Below are 14,203 nucleotides of genomic sequence, written 5' to 3' on the forward strand. Positions count from 1 at the left end.
TCCGTGACGTCACCGCGGGGCTTGCGCATCGACGCCCCCAGGCGGCGCGTGCTGATTACGTCTAGGCTTCGTCGCCATCTTGGTAGAGGAAATGCTGCGTTGATCTCCAATCCAAATCAAGGGCGTTAGCTATTTGTTTTTGTCTTCAAGAAGCGACTGTTTTATAAATCCTCATCTCTTCCTCTCATTTCATATAATAACTAATCAGGAGAGGGGAGCAGAAACTACAAACTGGACCATTGTCCTTACCGAGATGGCCGTTCCCCAGAAGAAAAACGGCGTCCTCGGTTTCACACGTGGGTCTGGAGGCGTCAGTCCAGAGTTGCTAGGCCGGCAGGGCGCGCCAGAATCCGTGGTCTACGCGTGGCTGGTATAAGCGCGTCGCTTGTGGAAGCCTCCTAGGCCCTTTGCCATCGCTTTGTCTTAAGCGGTAGGGAGCAGAAGAAAGGGACAGAGAAACTAAAACACTGCGCCGTCCAGGTCGAGGAAACTGGAATTCGAGCAAAATGTAATCGAAGGACTCAACGTTCCTAGTGAACCCTTCCTCTGGGATTGCTTTCCACCACCCCTGCACACACCTTACCCTTTTTATTCAGCAATTAGGTTTGGGGCGGGGCGCAGTTTGTCGTAGGCACCTATACTTAAGATTTTCTGCAGTGTCCTCATTATAAAAACGGTAGCAGTAGGGGTCTGAAAATGATTACACGGGGTCTAGCTATAGCGGGGATTTGGGGGATTTAGACAGGACGATTTAGGCAGGACCACAGAGTCCATTCTTCAAAAAGCAACACCAGTGACATTGCTGGGACCTAAGTGGGACTGTATATCTCCCTTGCTCTTCAGCCTCAGATGGTTCCCCACTGCCCTGCAGGACTCACCGCACCTTCCCATCTCATCTGCCGCCTCTTTATTCTCTCTCAGCTCCAGCCACACCAGGCTCCTTTCTCCGATTTGCCAGGCACAGTCCTGCCCCAGGGAATTCGCCCTCAGCTTTCCCCATGGGCTACTCCCTCACTCCCTTCAGGCCTTGGCTCAGATGTCTCTTTCTGAGAAAGACCTCGGACCTCTCCAAGTAGTTGGTGCCCCACTCCCAGCCTTCTTTTTATTTCCTGCATCGCATCAACTTGCTTTGTTGGTTTGTTTCTTTTCAGTCTCCCCTTTGGCTATGATGTCTGGGAAACGGAACCTGATATCACCTGATGTGATATTTGTCACCAACAAGAACGGGCTCAGCATCAACATTTATCATTGTTCAGTATTGGGTGGGATGTGGAGATGCCAAAGGCAACACCCAATTAAGCTTCTGCTGGTAAAGAGCCAGGTGTTTTTTTTTTTTAATATATAATATATTTTTTAAATTTCAAAAAAAGAGCCAGACTTGTCACACCTTCCTGAGGACAAGGAGCCTCTTAGATCTGTTGACATAACTGAGGGGGTGCAGGTCGAGTGAATCGTTCCAGAACAAGCTAAGTCTTCTGCAAGGTGACTTCTGCCACCTCCCAGGCTAGAGGTCATGTCTCCCAACCCTAAGGGCTCTTTACTTCTATTGTTCTGACATTCTACAGCTCTTAGGTGCTCACTGCTGCTGGTGCTGCTTGGTGCTAAGTCGCTTCAGTCGTGTCCGACTCTGTGCGACCCCATACACGGCAGCCCACCAGGCTCCCCCATCCCTGGGATTCTCCAGGCAAGAACACTGGAGTGGGTTGCCATTTCCTTCTCCAATGCATGAAAGTGAGAAGTGAAAGTGAAGTCACTCAGTCATATCCAACTCTTTGAGACCCCATAGACTGCAGCCTACCAGGCTCCTCCATCCAGGCAAGAGTACTGGAGTGGGTTTCCATTGCCGTCTACCTTAGATGCTCACATTCTCAAATAAATATTGAGGATCTACTGTGGGCCTGTGTTGGGAAGACAGCGGTGAATGAGATATCACCTTCCCTAGTCTCCTGGGACTCAGAGTCAGGAAGTCATACAAAAAATGATTCTAACCTTGGCTGGAAGTTGTGCCCCTTGTTGAGTGGGTTACAGAAGTCTGCAGGTAGATTCTTTATGACACACAAGGTTTTATTTGATACAGTGAAAACTTTGGTTTCACTGTTATATATTTGTATTTTCATATATCCGTAGTGCCTACTCACATACAGAGATATATTAGCAAATCCTGCACTGCAAAGTGATACGTGAATAATGTACACAATGAGGAAAATTCGAATTTGGGTCTTGGTTTTCCTGTAGAATGACTGTTACTTGATGTGAAGATGAACAGATGGTGTCTTTGGTCCCTCAATTTTTGTTAACTCTCATGCTTTTTGAAATGTTCCCAAATTTTTTTTGAAAGAAACCTTTACTTTTTTAAAATTTGTTAAACAATTTTATTTTGTTAGCTGCATCAGGTCTTAGTTGGGGCAAGTGAGATCTATTTCCCTGACCGGGGATCAAACCTGGGCCCCCTGCATTCAGAGCTCAGAGTTTTGGCCAATGGACCACCAGAAAAGTCCCAGAGATCCATTACTTTAAAAAAATAATAAATCCTTAATAGCCATTGTTTATTGCTGTGAAAATAGTTTCTTACCTATATGACTTAAATCTTTTCTCTAGCCAGTCATGGTTTTACCTTTCTCAAACTCAGAGTAACACTGATTTTGGACGTGGGTACAGCAGTGAGCAGCAGCGAGCAGCAGCTGGAAGCAAGGTCTTGGTTTCCCAGACCAGGAGTTCTAGCCACTGGACCACAGGAGACAGCAATTAGGGCTAGAGTCCCTAGTCTTTTCCTGCCTAGCCAAGAATGAATTCAATCGAGGAGGCAGAACGTAAAGAATAATGTAAAAAAGTTTATTGAAAAGAAAAGTACATGTGGAGAGGGGCATGGGCCAGCTCAGAGAGAGAGCTGTGCCTTTGGGAAGTTTAAATCCTTTACAAAGGGGCTATTTTCTCCATCTGTGTCTTCCCTCAGGCCATCACCTTTTTTGTCCCTGCCGGTTAATTTGTCTCAGGACCCTCCCCTGGAGTGCGCATGTGTACCCTTGCCAAGATGGGTCTTGAAATGAAGGCTTCTGGGAGGAGCAAGACTCATTACGGCCTGGAATTACCCTCTGACTTTTGACTCCAAGGAGCCTTTCTGCACAGGTGTAGTGTCTCCCTTATCAGGCAGGGATTCTTCCTTTGTCCATGCCATGATTATTCCCTTAAGGTAAGAGACAAAGCCTGGCTATTACCCTGTTTTTGCTGGCTGTAAATTCTTCAACTGGAGCCCACCCATATCTCATCTCAGGGAATGCCAAGGGGAAGGTGGCTGATTGTAGATGGCCAACCTGGAGCCCATCTATGTCTTACCTAAACATAACCCTGAAGATGTCTTTTATGCCTCAAATCCCTTTGGGCATCCTTGCCTAGAATTCTCCAAATTTTAATTAATTTCAAACTGTTAGGAGAGCTTTTTCATTTACCAAATTTAGTTTTTAAAGTGACCAATCAAAAAGAAAGCCGTATTCCTCCATTCATTGTATTGAAATAAAATATGCTAAGATAAATGTCTTTCAGTGTATGGTCATCGTATACTTCTCAGGTTTAAAGAAGCACAGCCACTTGGAAGCACAAAGATTACTTTTAAAAAAGCAGTTTCAAAAGTTTTTGTTTTGGAGCCTGGTGGGCTACAGAGGGCAAAAGAATCGACCACGACTCAGCAACTAAACAACAAACACACATTTCTAACAGAAACTCTTAAGAAACTAGAAATAGGTGAGAAAATTCTCAGCCTAAACAAAGCAAAGCAAAAAGCCTAGACCCTAGAGCTGAATTATAAAGGGTTTAGGCAATAAAATGTCCCCAACAGTAGTGTGAGCAGTGAGCACACAAGAGGAGTAATTTTTAATACTCACTCAATAGAACAACTTTCTTGGAGAAGGCAATGGCACCCCACTCCAGTACTCTTGCTTGGAAAATCCCGTGGATGGGGGAGCCTGGTGGGCTGCAGTCCACGGGGTTGCTAGAGCGTCGGACACGACTGAGAGACTTCACTTTCACTTTTCACTTTCATGCATTGGAGAAGGAAATGGCAACCCACTCCAGAGTTCTTGCCTGGAGAATCCCAGGGACGGGGGAGCCCGGTGGGCTGCCATCTATGGGGTCGCACAGAGTCGGACACGACTGAAGCGACTCAGCAGCAGCAGAACCACTTTCTGATTACATTCATAAATTAAAGGAAATAATAATGTTCAGAAAATAAATATTGCATAAAATCTATTGATCATTTTATATCTAATTATGACTGTAAAAGTATAAAGGAGTTTTTAAGAAAAGCCATCTGCAAGAGATACAGTTTAAGCAGCCCCAGTTAACGTAACTTTTCTTTGTTCCATAGTCTCAAAATAACTGAGGATTAATGAATTTCACTTTAAAACATACTTTTCAAAGTCAGCAAGATATTCTAGGTTCAAATATAAGAAGATTTTGTACTTTTCAAGCCAAAAAAGTGTGTACCTTGCAGTGACTACTTTGTTTCACTGATTTAGACATAAATAAAGCACATTGTGTGTCTTCATCTGATTTTTAAAAAGTATTTGTTTCTTGCATTCTAGATCCACACATTCTTTTGTTTTGTTTTTGTTGTTGTTGATCAATGACAGGGCTGGAGAGAACAGTGGGGTTCTTGACTCAGTCACGTGGGAGTCCTCCAGGACCATTGCTTACTTTCGATCGTTCACTGGGTTCTGTAACCCTGTGTAAGAGCCAGAGCAGCAACAGCAGAATTTGTGGGAGCTTCAGCAACTGGTTTCTGGGGTCTCCGCTCCACTTATTGGACCCCATACCTGCAGAATGCACTTCAGACAGAAAGCAGCATGTCTCAGCTCTTGAGCCATATTGCCATATTCCTGCTCTCTCCTTCACGTGTGACTCTCCATCACCACGACACTATAAACCTGGTCCTCCTTCTCTCCTCCCCGGAGGAGAAGTCACAGTTGCCTCCCTGTATTAAAGACTTATCCCTGGGGGTCCAGTGGTTAAGAGTCGATCTGCAAATGCAGGGGCCTTGGTTTCGATCTCTGGTCCAGGAAGATCTCACATGCCATGCAGCAGCTAAGCCCAGGTGTCACAACTACTGAGGCTTCCCCGGCTCCACGAGAGAAGCCAGCCCCTGGTCTGAGAAACCTGAGCAACCGCAATGAAGAGTGGCCCTCGCTCGCTGCAAGGAGACAAAGCCTTCACATAGCAATGGAGACCCAGTACAGGCAAAAATAAAAATAAATAAATCTTTAAAAAAATGATCTCGACTGAGGGACAACCTTATAGAGCTGTGCTGTCCATTAGAAATAAATGGACTTTCACGGTGGTTCAGTAGCGAAGATTCTGCGCTCCCAGTGAAGGGGAACCAGTTCAGTCCCTGGTCAAGGGAACTAGATCCCACATGCTGCAACCAAGAGTGCATGCCCCAAGATGCCATGTGCCACAGCTAAGACCCGGCATGGCCAGTTACATTTAAAGAGAAGAAAGAAAGAAAGAAATGTAAGGTAGGCCACCAATATGGCTTAAAACTTCCTAGGGGCTTCCCAGGTGGCTCCGTGGTAAAGAATCCGCCTGTGAAGCGGGAGATGCGGGTTCAGTCCCTGGGTCGGGAAGATCCCCTGGAGAAGGAAATGGCAACCCGCTCCAGTATTCTTGCCCGAGAAATCCCACGGACAGAGGTGCCTGATGGGCTACAATCCATGGGGTCACGAAGAGTTGGACACCACTGAGCAACTAAACAGCAGCAGGCAGGCACCACAAAAAGTAAAAAGAAACAGATGGAATTCATTTCCTGATAGATTTCACTTAACCTAAAATAGCCAGGATATTATGACTTCAACAACTAATGGAATTCTAAAAGAAAGCATAGCAAAGATCTCAGAAACCTTCCAAATTCCAAGATTTAAACTTGCCAGTAGCCTTTATTGGGCATGAAAAATCAAACCCCTCAAGGACCTGAAAGTTATCTCATTATGAGTAAACAGTAGACTGTCCTGCGTTTGATGGTTCCACTCCCAGTCCTGAAGTCTACCCTGTCACAGGCTAATGTGACTAAATACTGCAGGAAACTCAGAGGACATTCACACAGTATCACTGACACATGCAAGCCGCTTTTCCATGCAAGTGGTCCAAGCATCACCTGAAACCTCGCGAGATGGTGTTCTGAAAAAGTCGTTAGAGGAAATTTGACCTTGAGCCTCAATGGAAATAGTTTCATCAGGCTCTGTAAACAACAAGCACAAAAGTAAGATTCTGGTGCAGACGGGAGGATCTGTGTTTTCCAATTAAAAACCCTATGTCATCTTATCCTGACCAGTGAATGTCCATTCCATTGGGAGACCTTAAGTTGAGGATTCTTGAAATTTTCTTGGACTCCAAAATCACTGCAGAGGGTGACTGCAGCCATGAAATTAAAAGATGCTTGCTCCTTGGAAGAAAAGCTATGACAAACCTAGACAGCATATTAAAAAGCTGAGACATCACTTTGCCTACAAAGGTCCATTTAGTCAAAGCTATGGTTTTTCCAGTTGTCATGTATGATGTGAGAGTTGGACCATAAAGAAAGCTGAGCGCTGAAGAATTGGTGCTTTTGAACTGTGGTGTTGAAGAAAACTCTTGAGAGTCCTTTGGACTGCAAAGAGATCAAACCAGTCAATCCTAAAGGAAATTAGTCCTGAATACTCATTGGCAGGACTGATGCTGAAGCTGAAACTCCAATACTTTGGCCACCTGACACAAAGAACTGACTCATTGGAAAAGTGCCTGATGCTGGGAAAGATTGATGGCAGGAGGAGAAGGGGACAAGTGAGGATGAGATGGTTGGATGGCATCACCAACTCAATGGACATGAGTCTGAGCGAGCCCCGGGAGTTGGTGATGGACAGGAAAGCCTAGCATGCTGTAGTCCATGGGGTCGCAAAGAGTTGGACACGACTGAGCAATTGAACTGAACTGAACTGCCTTTCCTGAATAAACTTATTTCTGTAGTAAAATAATGGGCTATTTTAAACGTCAGCACCCCTTACCCCCCACTCTGTAACCATCGGATCAAGCTGATGACTGCAGCTTTGGACAGCTTCCACCCAAAAATACAAGATTAATTTTCTGATTTCACAGCTTGTTTTTCGTCTTTCCCCTACATCAAATGGCTAAAAGTTTTCTCAGTGTGCTCTTCCTCATCATCCTGCACTACAGATCTCCACGGTTTTCTTCTGCCACTTAAGTAAGAAAACAACTCTCTTGTGTGTGTTTCACAGACCACAGCTACTCTTCTGGAAAACAGCTGGGATTGTTGCACCTTCATTCCCCACCTGATTCTGCTGACAAAAATGTAACAACTATTCCTTTGAACAATTCAGAAGGTAGATGTTGAGGGTTGAATTGTTTCTCCCCAAAAAACCTGTTCAGATCCTAACCCCTGGCACCTGGAGATGTGACCTTATTTGGAAATAGGCTCTTTGCAGATATAATCATATTGCATTGAGATCATAGTTGATTAGGATGGGCCCTAATGCAGTAATGGTGTCCTTATGAGAAGAGGAAAGTATGGTCGCAGACACACAGAGGAAGACGGCCTTGTGAGGATGGAGGCAGAGATTGGAGTGATGCTGTTGTAAGCCAAGGAACTCCAAGGACTGCAGGCAGCCACCTCAAAAGCTAGGAGAGAGGCCCGGAACAGTTTTCTCTCCCAGTCCCCAGAAGGATCCAGCCTGCTGACACCTTGATTTCAAACTGAGAAAGTCAGAATGTCGGCTGGCCAGAAAGTTTGCTGGGGCTTTCCCATAGCATCTTATGGAAAAAACCCAAATGAACTTTTTGGCCAACCCAAGAAAGAGCTGTAGGTTTAAGCCACCCAATTTGTGGAACTCTGTTACGAGCAGTCTGAGAAAACAAATTGAGTAGATTTCTTCCTTTAGGCCCCTCCTACTAGGCACACTTTCCTCACCTACTTAATCCCAAATGTCATTTGGTAAAAAATTAGAGCTTGATCTAAGATCAACAAAAGGCTTCTGCTGAGGTCATTACCACTGTATCAGCTAATCCAGCCCATCAGGAACGGAGACAAATATTTGGGTTATCTTCCCTACGATAATCAGTGAGTTCCTCTTAGAGACGCCTCAGCCAGCCAGTTCAGAAAAGCTTTCTTGTTAAGAGACAGGTGTGTGACATGTCTGCTGTGGTAAACAGTGCTTGTGTTCCCATTCAAGCCTCTCCTTTTCTGGATTACTGTTTTTTTCTTTTAGGAAATAATTCCTTATTTGTGGCTGTGCTAGGGTCTTCGTGGCTGCGCAGGCTTTCCCTAGTTGCGGCAAGTGCGGGCTGCTGTCCAGTTGGGTGCCCGGGCTTCTCGCGCGGTGGCTGCTCCTGCCGTGGAGCACGGGCTGCAGGGTACGCGGGCTTCGATAGTTGAGGGATCTTCCCGGACCAGGGACCAAACCTGTGTCTCTGGTATCGGCAGGCGGATTCTTTACCACTGAGCCAGCAGAGAAACACTCTGTATTACTGCTTCTTCAGAGATCCAGCTTCTGCTCTGGAGGTCCTACATACCCGTTTCAATTTCATTCGCCTGTCTTGACTTCCTCATTGTAGCCGCCCCGGGGAGTCTATGCTTTTGGCAAACACTTCCTGCTGCACAAAATAATACTGCAGGTCAAGCAGAGCAGTCTGACCAGAAGAAAGAAAAAATGGCTTAGATCTCTAGCACAGGCCCCTAGCTGAGCTGGGACATGTTTTCTTTGCCTGGATTTGGTCAGCTAGGCTCTTGGCTTTGGGGCCCACGAGAGCAAGCTCTCAAGATGGCTCCCATTGATCCCCCACCACTCAGTATTTTATGCCTGTGCATAAATCCCTCCGTTTGGAGCGGGCTGGACTTATTGCTTTTTGTTGCTGTTCGTTTAGTTTTTCCCTGCTGCACCGTGCAGCTTGCAGGGTCTTAGTTCCCTGATCAAGTATCAAACCTGAGCCACCTGCAGTGGAAGTCCAGAGTCCTAATCACTAGACCACCGGGAATTCCCTTGCCTTGCTTTTCCTTCCTTTTAATGTTTTCATTGGTTTATTTATTTGCTGCACTGGGTCTTAGCCGTGTCGTGTGAGGTCTTTTGTTGCGGCGCAAGGACTCTCTGGTTATGGCACACTGGTTCCAGAGTGTGCAGCTCAGCAGTTGCAGCTCAAGGGCCCAGCCGCTTGTCTACACTGGGATCTGAGTTCCCCAACCAGGGACCGAACCTGTCTTCCCTGCACTGCAAGGTGGACCCTCAGCCACTGGACCAGCAGGGAAGTCCCTTGACTTGCTCTTAGTAAATATCACACAACAAAAGTGATGAGATACCACTTCCAAGATTAGGTTTCTAAGACTGTGAATACCTACACCCCAAACTCCTAGCCTCCTTTGCACTAAAGGAGGCCATCTACGCTGTGGGGATTTCGAGGAGAGCTTTTCTTATCGTGATACAAGGGAGATGCAGCTGGCATTCCCTTCCCCATTCTTTTTGCCTTGAAGGTAGATGTGATACCCGGACGTGCAGCAGTCATTTTGCAATCAGAAGGCAACAAGCCTGGAGATAAAGAGGACACATGAAAGAGAGCAGAGCCAAAAAGGAAGAAGTCTGTGGTATTGTGGGGCAGGTGAAAAGACACCTGCATCTGCCTAGTTCTGGATTCTGGTGTTTTCGTTACGTAAAAAAATACATCCACGTGTTTAAGCAAAAAAAAAAAAAAAAAAAGGACAATGACTTCCGTCTTGGGTGTCCTCTCTTGGAACACTTACCCTGGTGGAAGCCAACTGCTGGGTCATGAGGCAGCCTTGTGGAGTGGGTGAGCATGGAAGTAGATGTCTGACCCCAGTGGAGCCTTGAGCTGACCCCAGCCCGGGTTGCAGCCTCACAAGAGATCTTAAGCCCCAAATACCCTGCGTGAAACTGAGTAAAGGAAATTTCATTTAAAATGGAGTCAGGAAGCCAGAGCAGGGGCTCTCATGCAGTACCACTTGATGTCAATTACAGATCCCAACAGGAAGAGACCTATCTTGCATTCCCAGCAGGAAATTATCTCTACTTTACGACCCCGACAGGAGGAAGAAAGTTTTCTTCTTGCGCAGTCACAGCCCAGACCATGAGAATGGCCACAACTCAGCCAACCAGAAACCATCACTCCCCTGAACTCTTGCTGTCTTCCAATGGACTTTCCTTCAAAGCCACCCCTCCCAAATTCCCCCTTTTCTCTTAAAAGAACATTCCTGTCCTTTGTTTGCTGGACTCGCCTTTAGTTTTTGTTATGGTAAGCTTGTCCAGAATTGCAGTTCTCTGCGATTCCTGAATAAACCCATTTTGTTGGTAAAATAACTGGTTATTTTATGTTTCAGGTCAATGCCAGATAAGCCACTCCCAGATTCCTGTCCCACAGAAACTGTGAAATAAGTGTTATTTTCAGCTGCTGGGTTTTGGGGTCATTTGTTACACACCAATAGATAGCTAATACAGGATTTGCATGCGTGAATGCTCAGTTGCTTCATTTGTGTCCAGCTCTATGAGACCTCATGTACTGTAGCCCACCAGGCTCCTCTGTCCGTAGGATTCTCCAAGCAAGAATACTGGAGTGGGTTGCCATTCGCTTCTCCAGGGGATCTTCCCGACCCAGGGATCTAACCCACGTGTCTTATGTCTCCCGCGTTGGCAGGCAGGTTCTTTACCACTACCGCCACCTAGGAAGCCCCTTAGCTCCTTGAAGTCAAATGTAAAAACAAGCCTGGTTTTGAACTCTGGCTGAGAAGCTCACAGGTCACCATGGTGTGTGTCTTCCTGGTCATAAGGAGCCAATAACCCAACTCACACAGCGTCATCCAACCAGAGCTCGTGGCAGGACCACGAGAGGGTGTCACAGACAACTGGTACTGCCTGCTGTGGTTCAGAGCAAAAGGTTTTTGCCCCTAAAATCCCCCAATTCTAGGAATCTGACACTTGAAAACTCTAAATTCTTTTCTTAACTTGGGGTAAAATATATATAACATGGGCTTCCCAGGTGGCGCTAGTGATAAAGAACCCACCAGCCAAGGCAGGAGCTGCAGGAGACGTGGGTTCCATCCCTGGGTCGGGAAGAGCCTCTGGAGGAAGGCATGGCAACCCACTCTAGTGTTCTTGCCTGGAGAATCCCATGGGCAGAGGAGCCTGGCGGGCTACAGACCATAGCATCTCAAAGAGCTGGACATGACTGAAGCGACGTAGCATGCACGCATGTGTACATAACGTGGAATTTATCACTTTAACCATTTTTCAGTGTACAGTTCAGTGACACATTAAGTACATTCATATCGTTGTGCAAAACTATCACCACCATCCATCCATAGATATTTTTAATCATCCCAGACTAAAACTCTGTCCCCATTAAACATGGACTCCCTATTTCTTCCCTAATAGCCCCTGGCAACCCTCATTCTACTTTCTGTCTCTATCAAATTACATATTTATTTTTCTTTATTGAGCTGAAATTCACACGACATCAAGTTCACCAATTACAGTGTAAAACTCAGTGGCATTTAATACATTCATGACGTTACGTGACCCCCACCCCTATCTGATTCCAGCGTATTTTCATCAGCCTGAAGAGACCCAGGCCCTAATAGCAGTCTTTCCCCTCTTTCGCAGTCCCTGACAACCCCCAACCTGCTCTCTGTCTCTATGGATTTGCCTGTTCTGGACATTTCGTATGAATGGGAGGCGAGCGTTCTACCACTGAAACCCCAATGCCTTGCAAGTGAATGAGTCACACACCCTGTGACTTTCTGCGGTTGGCTCCTTTTACAGAGCACGATGCGTAAAGGTTCATCCACTTCGTAGTGTCTCTTAGTACTTCATCCCTTTCTATGGCGAGGGCTGGAGTTGCTGAGTCCGTAGCTCCGAGTAATGCGTGTTCACTCACCGCAGGAGTCCTGGCCCCAAGTCTTAGGCCTGGAGAGAAGCCTATGGATCTAGTCACAGGCAGTCTTGGGCAGCCCTGGCTGGGTGCTTCACTCCTCCTCCAGTCCAGCTGTGGGATCCAACCCTGGCTAAAGGGCACGTGAGGCCTCTCCAGGCATCTGGTCTTGAAAACAAATGTTTGAACAAGCGCTGAATTCAGCAAATATGCTGCACCTGTGTGTGGATGTCAGTGACCGAATGGGCTGGGGTGGGGATCAGGCGTTGACCCGTGACCAGCCCCCTAGAGGACACAAAGCCACTGTTTGCTTTCTGGGGTTGGCCCTTCTCCCCTCAGACCCTGTGGTCTCCCTGGCAATACCTCCAGTAAAGGGCAGTGCTTTCACACAATCTTTGGAACTCACACCCACATTTGTGGACTGGAAAGCTGAAGCTTCCGGGAACTCTGAGCTGCCCGGTCACTTTAGCTGGTAAACACCAAAGTCAAGATTTGAACGTAGAGTCCTCCTTGTCTCTCTGGGAGCAGAGATGAAGAGGGGAAGAAGGAGAGAGAGGGCAAGGGGTCAGGTGGCTTTCGTCACCAGATGGATTTTGTTCTGAGGCAATAGGGAGCTATGGGGTGTGTGTGAGCTTGGGAGAGAAGTGGGTGTTAGACCCTTCTGGGGTGGGGGAGGCAGGGTAGATGATAGAGTCCTGGAAAGAGAGACTGAGGGACTGGCTGGTTCAGAGTCTGAATGACAGGTAGCAGAGTACCAGTGGGTGCTGGGAGTAGGTGAGAGAGAGGTTCGTATTTCTCATTGTATTCTGTTTCTTGATTTCATCAAACATGGGAACTGTGTGTGTGGGGGGGGGGTGCTTCAGATTGTCATAGCAAGACTTCCAGAATAACTTGGCTCTTTATCCTTAATATGATGTGATAAAAGATTACCAAAAAATTCAAAATATTTTAAAATCAAAAGATGAATACGATTTATAATTACTTAGCAGAAAATATTTCTATGCTTTACTTGTGAAGGAAAATAGTAAATTTCATGGTAGTATGAATAGCATGGTCCACTACTCTTTTTTTTTTTTTTTTTTAAAGGAAAAGAAAACCTTTCCCTCTTTAGATCTTTTCTCCATCATTTAGGGCTTCTGCGTGGCTGGGGCTACTGTCAGTTGGACTTGTTCTTTGAGTGATTCTGTGTCAGGTCAGGATTTGGAGAAAGTAACGACCATGACTCAGAGAGGGGCAGCAGACGGCACAGGCGGATTTCTTCCCGACTGTGCCCTGGTGGGTGGTGGGGTGTGAGGTGAGCCGCCTCCTGAGGGGCTGCTGCTGGTGGGGGGCAGCATCCCAGGTCCCACTCGCAGCCTGAGACCTGGCCCAGGGGAGGACGGGTTTAAGGCTGGATCCCCTGTCCTTTCACTGTTGTGCCCCAGGTGCACCTGGCACCAGCTGAACCTGAAGGTGCAGTGGGCCCGGGGAGAGGCAGGTGGGACCATGCCAGTGGAAACTTACCAGCTTCCTGTCCCAGGTCCTGTCTTCTGCTAAGGCTGGCTTCTTGACAGCTCTCCCACTGCACCAAAACAAGAATTTGGGACCTCTGTCTTGGCCTCAGTGGCAGATGCCAAGATCAGCAGGGAAGACTGAGACACGCCTTCGGCCCTCTGGGGTGTGTGTGTGTGTGTGTGTGTGTGTGTGTAGGGGACGCAGGGTGCTGTGTGACCTGCTCCTTCCCCCATTTAGGAGAATGAGTCAATAAGACTGGGGGATGGGGTATAGAGTGAGGAGGAGCAGAAATCTAGGATGCTTCCGAGGGTTTCAGAGTGCATCAGGATCCCTGGGAGGAGGGGTCGTTCTCCGAGGGAGGCTAGGGAGCCGCTGGCTTGAAGTCACCCGGCTGAACTCATGCAGATGTTCCTAGCATGTACCCTGTACCTCCGCCCCTATACCCTGTGGGAATCAGCTCAACTGCAAGCAATGGAGATGCCAGGAAGGGGTCAGGAGCCTGGGTGCATGCAAAAATGCTAAATAAAATATTAGCAAATTGAGTTCAGCTGCTCTTTAAAGGACAACATACCAGGGGTGTGCAGGGTTTTACTCCAAGGAAGCAAGGAAAGTTCAGCCTCAGGAAGCCTCATGTGGAGAGATGAAAAGAAAAAAATACCAAACGATCATCTCACTGTGCTGGAAAAACACTGCATGACATTCAGCAACCCCTTCCAATCTTTAAAAAAATTTTTTTTAGTAAGTGGGGAATAGGAAGAAATTAGTCTGATCCAAGGTCGTTACTAGAAAGAAAAATCTG

The sequence above is a fragment of the Capricornis sumatraensis genome, chromosome 9 (genome assembly GCF_032405125.1).
Source record: "Capricornis sumatraensis isolate serow.1 chromosome 9, serow.2, whole genome shotgun sequence".
In the NCBI taxonomy this organism is placed as follows: domain Eukaryota; kingdom Metazoa; phylum Chordata; class Mammalia; order Artiodactyla; family Bovidae; genus Capricornis; species Capricornis sumatraensis.